This window comes from Podarcis pityusensis (genome assembly GCF_964106645.2).
Source record: "Podarcis pityusensis genome assembly, chromosome: 13".
NCBI classification, from domain to species: domain Eukaryota; kingdom Metazoa; phylum Chordata; class Lepidosauria; order Squamata; family Lacertidae; genus Podarcis; species Podarcis pityusensis.
Genome location: NC_138038.1, coordinates 31,248,118 through 31,256,084, shown reverse-complemented (window position 1 = coordinate 31,256,084; position 7,967 = coordinate 31,248,118).

The window sequence follows — 7,967 nt, the reverse complement described above, 5'->3', positions numbered from 1 at the left end:
CATATGGTTTTGGGAGTCAAACAGAATCCCAGAATGGATTAAGTTTGAGAACCAAAGTACCACTGTATATGAATTAGTTGATAGACTGCTGAGAGGATTGCAAACTTGCAGGACCATATAGAACTGCAATATATAGAAAGTCATAGTCTGTATACATTATTACACCCTAATCCTGAGGCATTATATTGGGCATTTTGGGATTAAAAGACATCAGTTTAAAAGTCATTTTAGAATGATCAGACTATATGTGAGATTCAGCAAATCATTTGTAGTTGAATGGATATTTTAAAAATGATTAATAGTGTCCTCTGAAATACACTATGTGCATCAGCCCCTCCAGTGTCTATTGATAAACATTCACATGTGCGCTATAAAATTCCTTTAAGGCTGCAGATAGTTTAGCCTCAGGTGACAACCTTTGGCATAATACAGAAAAACAAAAGAGCCTTACATGGGAAAGCTAGTATCAAGAGTAGGGTATTCAGTGAAGGAAAATGAATCAAAAAACAGTATCATCTGAGAGACAGCCCCACCAATTATGAGATCGCCTGACTTATAATACTTATGAGGAGTATAGAAGGGGCCATGGACAGCACATCTAGCAGCATGTTCCTGGAACTCACTGTGAGGTATCTGCAACAGCATTAGAAACATCTCCAATAACACTGTCCCAATTATGGTCATTCCCCTCTCAGTGCAGATGCCAGATTTTCCACCTTCTTTCATAACAACAGGTATGTACAGCAGTCTGTCTTGAAAAGCAGCAGCCTCTGCTGATGCAATATTTGGAGCCTGTATCCTCTATCTATATACATATACCAGAAAGCTATATAGAACTGGAGCATGCTGGAGCTTACGTCCTTAGCTCCAGTTTTGAACACCAAGCAGGGTTTTTGAAAACATAGCTTGGCCTTTGTTTGCGTGTTGTTATGATTCAGATTCTGGAAACCAGGAGGTGGCTGGTCAAAAGGAGAAAAACATGGCACATCTCCGAGACCTTAATGACAATCACAATGTATGCAATTGAGAATGGCAAAACCTGTAATTAGCCTCCCCAGAGGAACCAGACACTTGGTGACATTATGTCTAACATACTTGCAGGAGGGGGGGGGGGGAATGTTGGCCAAAACAACCACAACCTTCCCTGTGTTCCTAAAGGTAGCTAAATTTCTGCTATTTTCTTGTCATGGTTGGGCAGGGAGATTCCACAAACTGTTCAGAAGACTTAATGTACAGTAATGGTGGAAAATTGAATCCAGCCAGTGCAATAGACATTCGCCCTCGCAGGCCAACTTTGACAGGGGCCACCCACATGTCCATCAGCTGACATCATAACAATAACATGTGTCATCTTCAAAGGGTCCACTGAAAACAGAGCTTCACAGGAGCTCAAAAATGGGTACCTGACTGCACTGATTCCCCCACCTAATGAATGTTTTTTGGGGGGGTGGATCTTTAAATACTTCTATTGGCAAAGCTCTACTTATTTTAAGAACATCTGTGTATAGTTGTCAGACTGCTCCTGTGGCTGCTATTTATTATATTGACAATTTATATACCACTTAATTACAACTGTCTCTAAGCAGTAAATAGCAGACTCTGCATAATGTACCCTCATTGATTTGGCATACCTTTGACCTTCATCCTTGCTGCCACTGGAAATAGTGTGTGATGGCAGGGCTGACTGCTGCCTTACCGCCTGTTTCAATCTAAGCTTTGGTCATGTAACCATGTGATCAAAGGAAGTCAGCAGTTTGTATTAAAATTAAGGTCTTATTAAAACCCTCCCTAAGTGCTGCTATATTTTCCCAGGATTTCAAAGGCGGAATTGTCATTCAGAGGGAATTCATGAAAGGTGGCACTTTGTCCTGGATCTTGGGCAAGCCAATTGAAAAATTGCAGGGGTTTTTTGGCATTTTTGTTAAAAAAAAAAAAGGCTCAAGAACTTTCAGAGTGGCCTGGTTTTTACTTTTTGAAATATGGCAACCTTCCCCTCCCCATCCTGGCCAGTTTAGTGATGAAATTTTGCTTTATCTGAAAACGGTACAAAACCAGGCTTCTAAACACATCACTCTGTAGCCCCCCCCCCCCCCCACAGAAGGAAGCACCAAATAATCAAGTTGTAGTGCTTTTTGCTCTGTGGAAATTTCAAGAGGTTGCCTGCTTTTAGCATTCCAATTCAGATACCAAGGATCATTGTGTAAGTTCTGCGTTGCCACAAGTACACCTGCCCAATGCGCAGATTAACACACTCAGATATCAGATTCAAACCTCAGCTTCTCCTTAAAGCCCACATGGTCACCTTGAGCCAATTACAGCCTCTCGGCCCAACCTACGTACCTCACAGTATTGTTCTCACAGTGGCAAACCCAGTGCCTACAAGCAGGATCTGAGCACAGGACAGAACCCAGACTTGGATCTAGAGTAGTGAAAGTTGCACTCTGCATATACAAGATGCTTTTCTGTCCCCTTCCACGTTATAGCACCCTAGGCCTTGAAAGTGGCACAGTGAGATGCAGTAGTAATAAGAGTTGGTAGAAACTGAATGAGGCACAGCCCATACAAGTTGACATGCCCAATTTTTTAACACATCCTAAGCAGTTGGAAGGAATCCCCCAAAAGTACAGAGTAGCTTTTATGAGACACAAGGGACTGTTCTGGGGAGAAGACTGGCACTCCCATCTAGGGCTTGGTTAGCTTTGTGACTACAGTGGTACCTCAAGTTAAGTACTTAATTCATTCTGGAGGTCCGTACTTAATCTGAAACTGTTCTTAACCTGAAGCACCACTTTAGCTAATGGGGCCTCCTGCTGCTGCCGTGCCGCCGGAGCACAATTTCTGTTCTCATCCTGAAGCAAAGTTCTTAACTCGAGGTAATATTTCTGGGTTAGCAGAGTCTGTAACCTGAAGCGTATGTAACCTGAAGCGTATGTAACCCAAGGTACCACTGTATAGCAAATGCAACAATAGCTAGTATCTCTTGCCATTATGTGAGTGTCTGCTGCTACTCCTTTGCTTCCCTCGCTGCCTGAGAAGGAATTATGGGTATAAGTCACTTCCAGATGTCTACTGAACATTCATCCCAGTGGCTGCTGCCTGGCACCAGCAGTGTATTGTGCAGTGCCACAACTGCCGCCCACAAGAAGGTGAGCAGTGTTTCGCTGAACCATGCCTCACACAGTAAAGCATAAGAAGACTTCCAGTAGCAGGAAATAACAAATATGGCAGCCACTTGTAACATCAAGATGAAGTTCTTAGAACACTCCCAGACTGCTAGAATTAAAAGGGAGATGGAGGCTAAAAGTAAAGGGAAACAGACTTTGATCGTTGTCTACAACAAGGCTGCCAAATTAGGAAAGACACTCAAGCAAAATGCATTGGGGCCAAACTGGACATGACATTACACACATAACTTTCCCTGTGTGATGTTATATACCGGTATATAAGGGGGGGAGGACTAGGGCCTGTGCTCTTGCTGCTTTCCAATGCCACCTAATCCTAACTAACCCCCACACCCCATTGCCAGCCCCAACCCCCTTCCTTTACACCTCACACAAACTTCCATATCCTCACAGCTCCTTCAAGTTCCCTCATATCTGCACAGCACTTCTGTGTGTCTCCAGATCCTGCCTTATTCCACCCTCTGCTCTTGTTTAAAACCTGCCTTCTCATTCCCTCCACTCGCCTCCCCTGACCTCATGCAAATCCAGGACTGTGGTTCAGCACTACAAATCCTTCAAGGCAGACTGTTTCATGACAGTTATACATTTTTATGTATATAGGAAGAAATGGCAGCTATACAGGGACGACCCAGATAAGACAGGGATCGGTGCCAGACAGAGGGTTTTTAAAAACAAAACAAAAAAATCTAGAGGAGCAGGGCTACCTAGGAACTACGTTAGGGACCCCAGACTTCAAAGTACAAACCCAGATCCTCTGGAGGAAGAGGTTTTCAGGCCAGAAACAATTGTACACATGATTTCTAGTTTTGTGCTGCATGAGAAAGTGTCCTTTCTCCAGAAGTTATGAAAGCTGAGGCTTGCTCAATGTTTCAGAGAACCGTCCATTCCGTTCGGGGGAAAACAATGCTGATAGTGCAAAGTAAATTGAGGACTTGTGAAAGATGGAACTTTCATTTATGAAAAGAGAAGGAAACGTGACATTCGTCATTGAATTTGCCTTTATTGAGATGTTACTGGGTTTCTTTGTCTTTCTTAAGAAACAGTCAAAGGAACACAAATGCAAGCAGGCAAGTAGGCAAGGATTCTTCCTGCTTTGAAATGGTATGGACCCCTTTAGGGCAGTAATAATAATAATTGTTGTTTAATCGTTTAGTCGTGTCCAACCAACTCTTCGTGACCCCATGGACCAGAGCACGCCAGGCACTCCTGTCTTCTACTGCCTCTCGCAGTTTGGTCAAACTCATGCTGATAGCTTCAAGAACATTGTCCAACCATTTCGTCCTCTGTCGTCCCCTTCTCCTTGTGCCCTCAATTTTTCCCAGCACCAGGGTCTTTTCCAGGGAGTCTTCTCTTCTCATGAGGTGGCCAAAGTATTGGAGCCTTAGCTTCACGATCTGTCCTTCCAGTGAGCACTCAGGGTTGATTTCCTTAAGAATGGATAGGTTTGATCTTCTTGCAGTCCATGGGACTCTCAAGAGTCTCCTCCAGCACCACAATTCAAAAGCAGCAATTCTTCGGTGATCAACCTTCTTCATGGTCCAGCTCTCACTTCCATACATCACTACTGGGAAAACCATAGCTTTAACTATACAGACCTTTGTTGGCAAGGTGATGTCTCTGCTTTTTAAGATGCTGTCTAGGTTTGTCATTGCTTTTCTCCCAAGAAGCAGGCGTCTTTTAATTTTGTGACTGCTGTCACCATCTGCAGTGATCATGGACCCCAAGAAAGTAAAATCTCTCACTGCCTCCATTTCTTCCCCTTCTATTTGCCAGGAGGTGATGGGACCAGTGGCCATGATCTTCATTTTTTTTATGTTGAGCTTCAGACCATATTTTGCGCTCTCTTCCACCCTCATTAAAAGGTTCTTTAATTCCTCCTCACTTTCTGCCATCAAGGTTGTGTCATCTGCATATCTGAGGTTGTTGATATTTCTTCCAGCAAGCTTATTTCCAGCTTGGTATTCATCTAGCCCAGCCTTTTGCAAGATTAATTCTGCATATAAGTTAAATAAGCAGGGAGACAATATACAGCCTTGCCGTACTCCTTTCCCAATTTTGAACCAATCAGTTGTTCCATATCCAGTTCTAACTGTATAATAATAATAATAATTTATTTAAACCCTGCCCTCCCTGGCCAAGACCGGGCTCAGGGCAGCTAACACTGTATATAAATACAGTAAAAACAAAAATAAAGAAGTTGATTAAAATGTAAGTTAAAATACAGTTTAAAATGCAGCTTAAAATGCAGCTTAAGGCAGTAGATTTTTAAACCAGTTTTGCTTACCACAGAAGAGGTTAGAGAATTCAATATACAGAGAGATTCATAAGAAACTGAGTTTATTTTTAAACCTTTGGAGTAGTTAATTTGATTATTCATTACTCTAATTTGATGTCCATCCATATGTTGTTATCTCATTTAGGGAGCTGTCCTATGTTCCCCTAGAGCAGGGGTCTGCAACCTGTGGCTCCGGAGCCGCATGTGGCTCTTTTACACCTTTGCCGCGGCTCCGGGGCAGATACTAGCGAGGGGAGGAGGCGCATTGTGCGCCCCGACACTCCTCACTGTGGCGGGCGCTGTACTGGCTGTGATGTCGCATGGGGGCGGTGCGTGCGTTAGTCACGCACCGTCCCGATGTCACCTTCCCGCCCGCTGTCAGATTGTGGCTCCAGAGATATATTTGTTTTAAATGTCGCAATGGTTTTGTGGCTCCCAGTTGTTGTTTTTTCTTCGGAAACGGGTCCAAGTGGCTCTTTTTGTCTTAAAGGTTGCAGACCCCTGCCCTAGAGGATAGCTGAGGGGCCCTAGGACACTGTGGACTTGCCTTGCCATGGGTGGTCAGTGGGTGAAACTATTTGTTAATCACACAGGCATCTTCAAGGCCCTGGTGGTACTTTTCATGATGTGTGGTGTACATTCTAGTTGAGTTTCTAATATACATATAATTAAGAATTCTCGAGAGACTTGGTTCTCTTGATTTGCTTTAATCCAATCACTTATTTGAGATGAATTTCCCTTTTCTGGAGTGAATTACCCATTTGCCTATATATTGAATTAGATAATACTTTTGTCTCCATTCCTAATTGCTTCAACAGCACATCTTGCACCAGGTCCTGGGTATCACTTAAAACTAAGCCCAGTGTCACCACTGCTCAGTTTAACTGTTCTAGGGCATAGTTGTTTAGGGTATTTAGAAACTGTATGTCTTTGTTGTGACTGGAACACATGGGTAGCCAGTTTATGTGAGAGTAATTGCAGTCATTCTGTGGAATGCCCTTCCATCAGATGTCAAAGAAATAAACAACTATTGGACTTTTAGAAGACATCTGAAGTCAGCCCTGTTTAGGGAAGTTTTTAATGTTTGAAGCTTTATTCTGTTTTTAGTGTTCTGTTGGAAGCCGCCTAGAGTGGCTGGGGAAACCCAGCCAGATGGCCAGGGTATAAATAAATTACTACTATTACTATTACTATTACTATTACTATTACTATTACTATTACTATTACTATAACATTTGCTTTCTTGGATGCCTCATTTATTTCCTTTGCCTTTTCCATTTCCATTTCAAACTGAGCATTTTGGTCATGGAGATGATAACACATATCTGGTACTAAATTACTCTTGGGGCCCAGTACCACTACCAACCACAACAATTCTGTGCAGGAATCTGCCCTTTCGGGATTTTTAGCTCGTTGGACTCTGTCCTCTGTGACATGCAGAACAACATTACCTGCAATAAACCGTTCCCTGCCCTCCCTGTAGAGCTTGTGTCCAGAGATAAGCCTGTCCCAGTGGTTCTCTCCAGCTTTCCTTCAAACTTTTGTCAAAAGTGCCTGAACGCTGTTGCCGTCAGAGCATGTTTGTGGTGATACAGAATCGGTATCAGTTATGTTGACTGCAACTCTTGATTTAGGGTTGCATGTTAAGATGTGGACAAATTTGGATTCAGCAGGCTGAAAAACATTTTAAAAAACACAAGCTAACAAATCCCACTCAGCCTCAAATCTTGGGAAATAATCTGTCTACATGTCTTTCTGCCAGGGTAAACAAAAAGCAATTATTTGTTCAGAATTAGGAAATTTCTTGCTTCCTGTCCCATCCCCATACAAATCTTTTATTTTCCAGTGAAAAAAAGATACTTGTCTACATTGCAGCATTCTCAGCTGAAATTTGCACAATGCTCTGTGAACAGCTCAGGATATGTCTGCTCCTAGCTGATTTCCTGTTTTGTATAGAACTACTAAATGCCATACAGATCTTAGGTTGACCCAAACTTAAGTCACGATGAGGAAGCACTGTATTCCATAATTGCAGATTCATCATAATCCACTCTGAAGGGAACAATAATTGCAAACTCAGGAACATCTAGTGCATTTAAAAAAATACATGTCACTGGTTAGGCACGTTTATCAAATATATATATCAGTGAAATATACGTCAGTCTCATCAATTAAAATTTAAGCAATTAAAACAATTTTTTATTGCTTTTCATATTACATGGAGATGCGCTGACAGCCTCATTCTACATGTACTGCAGAAAGTAATCTACTAGCAGGCATTATCTGAGGTTTCTGAGTTTTGGTGTTTGGTGCCTACTGATTTTACTTTATTCGTTTTTTTTCTGGAGTTTTAGCATTTCAACAGTACAGGAATGAAGGGCTGCTTCCTGGTGCTGTTGGTGTGAATAGGAATGTGTTTCTCTCATTCTGTAAGAGATTGAACTGGATGTTTCCAAGTATACATCTTTGATAGAGTTGCAAGTTAGGTGGATAACTGAAATGCCATGGAC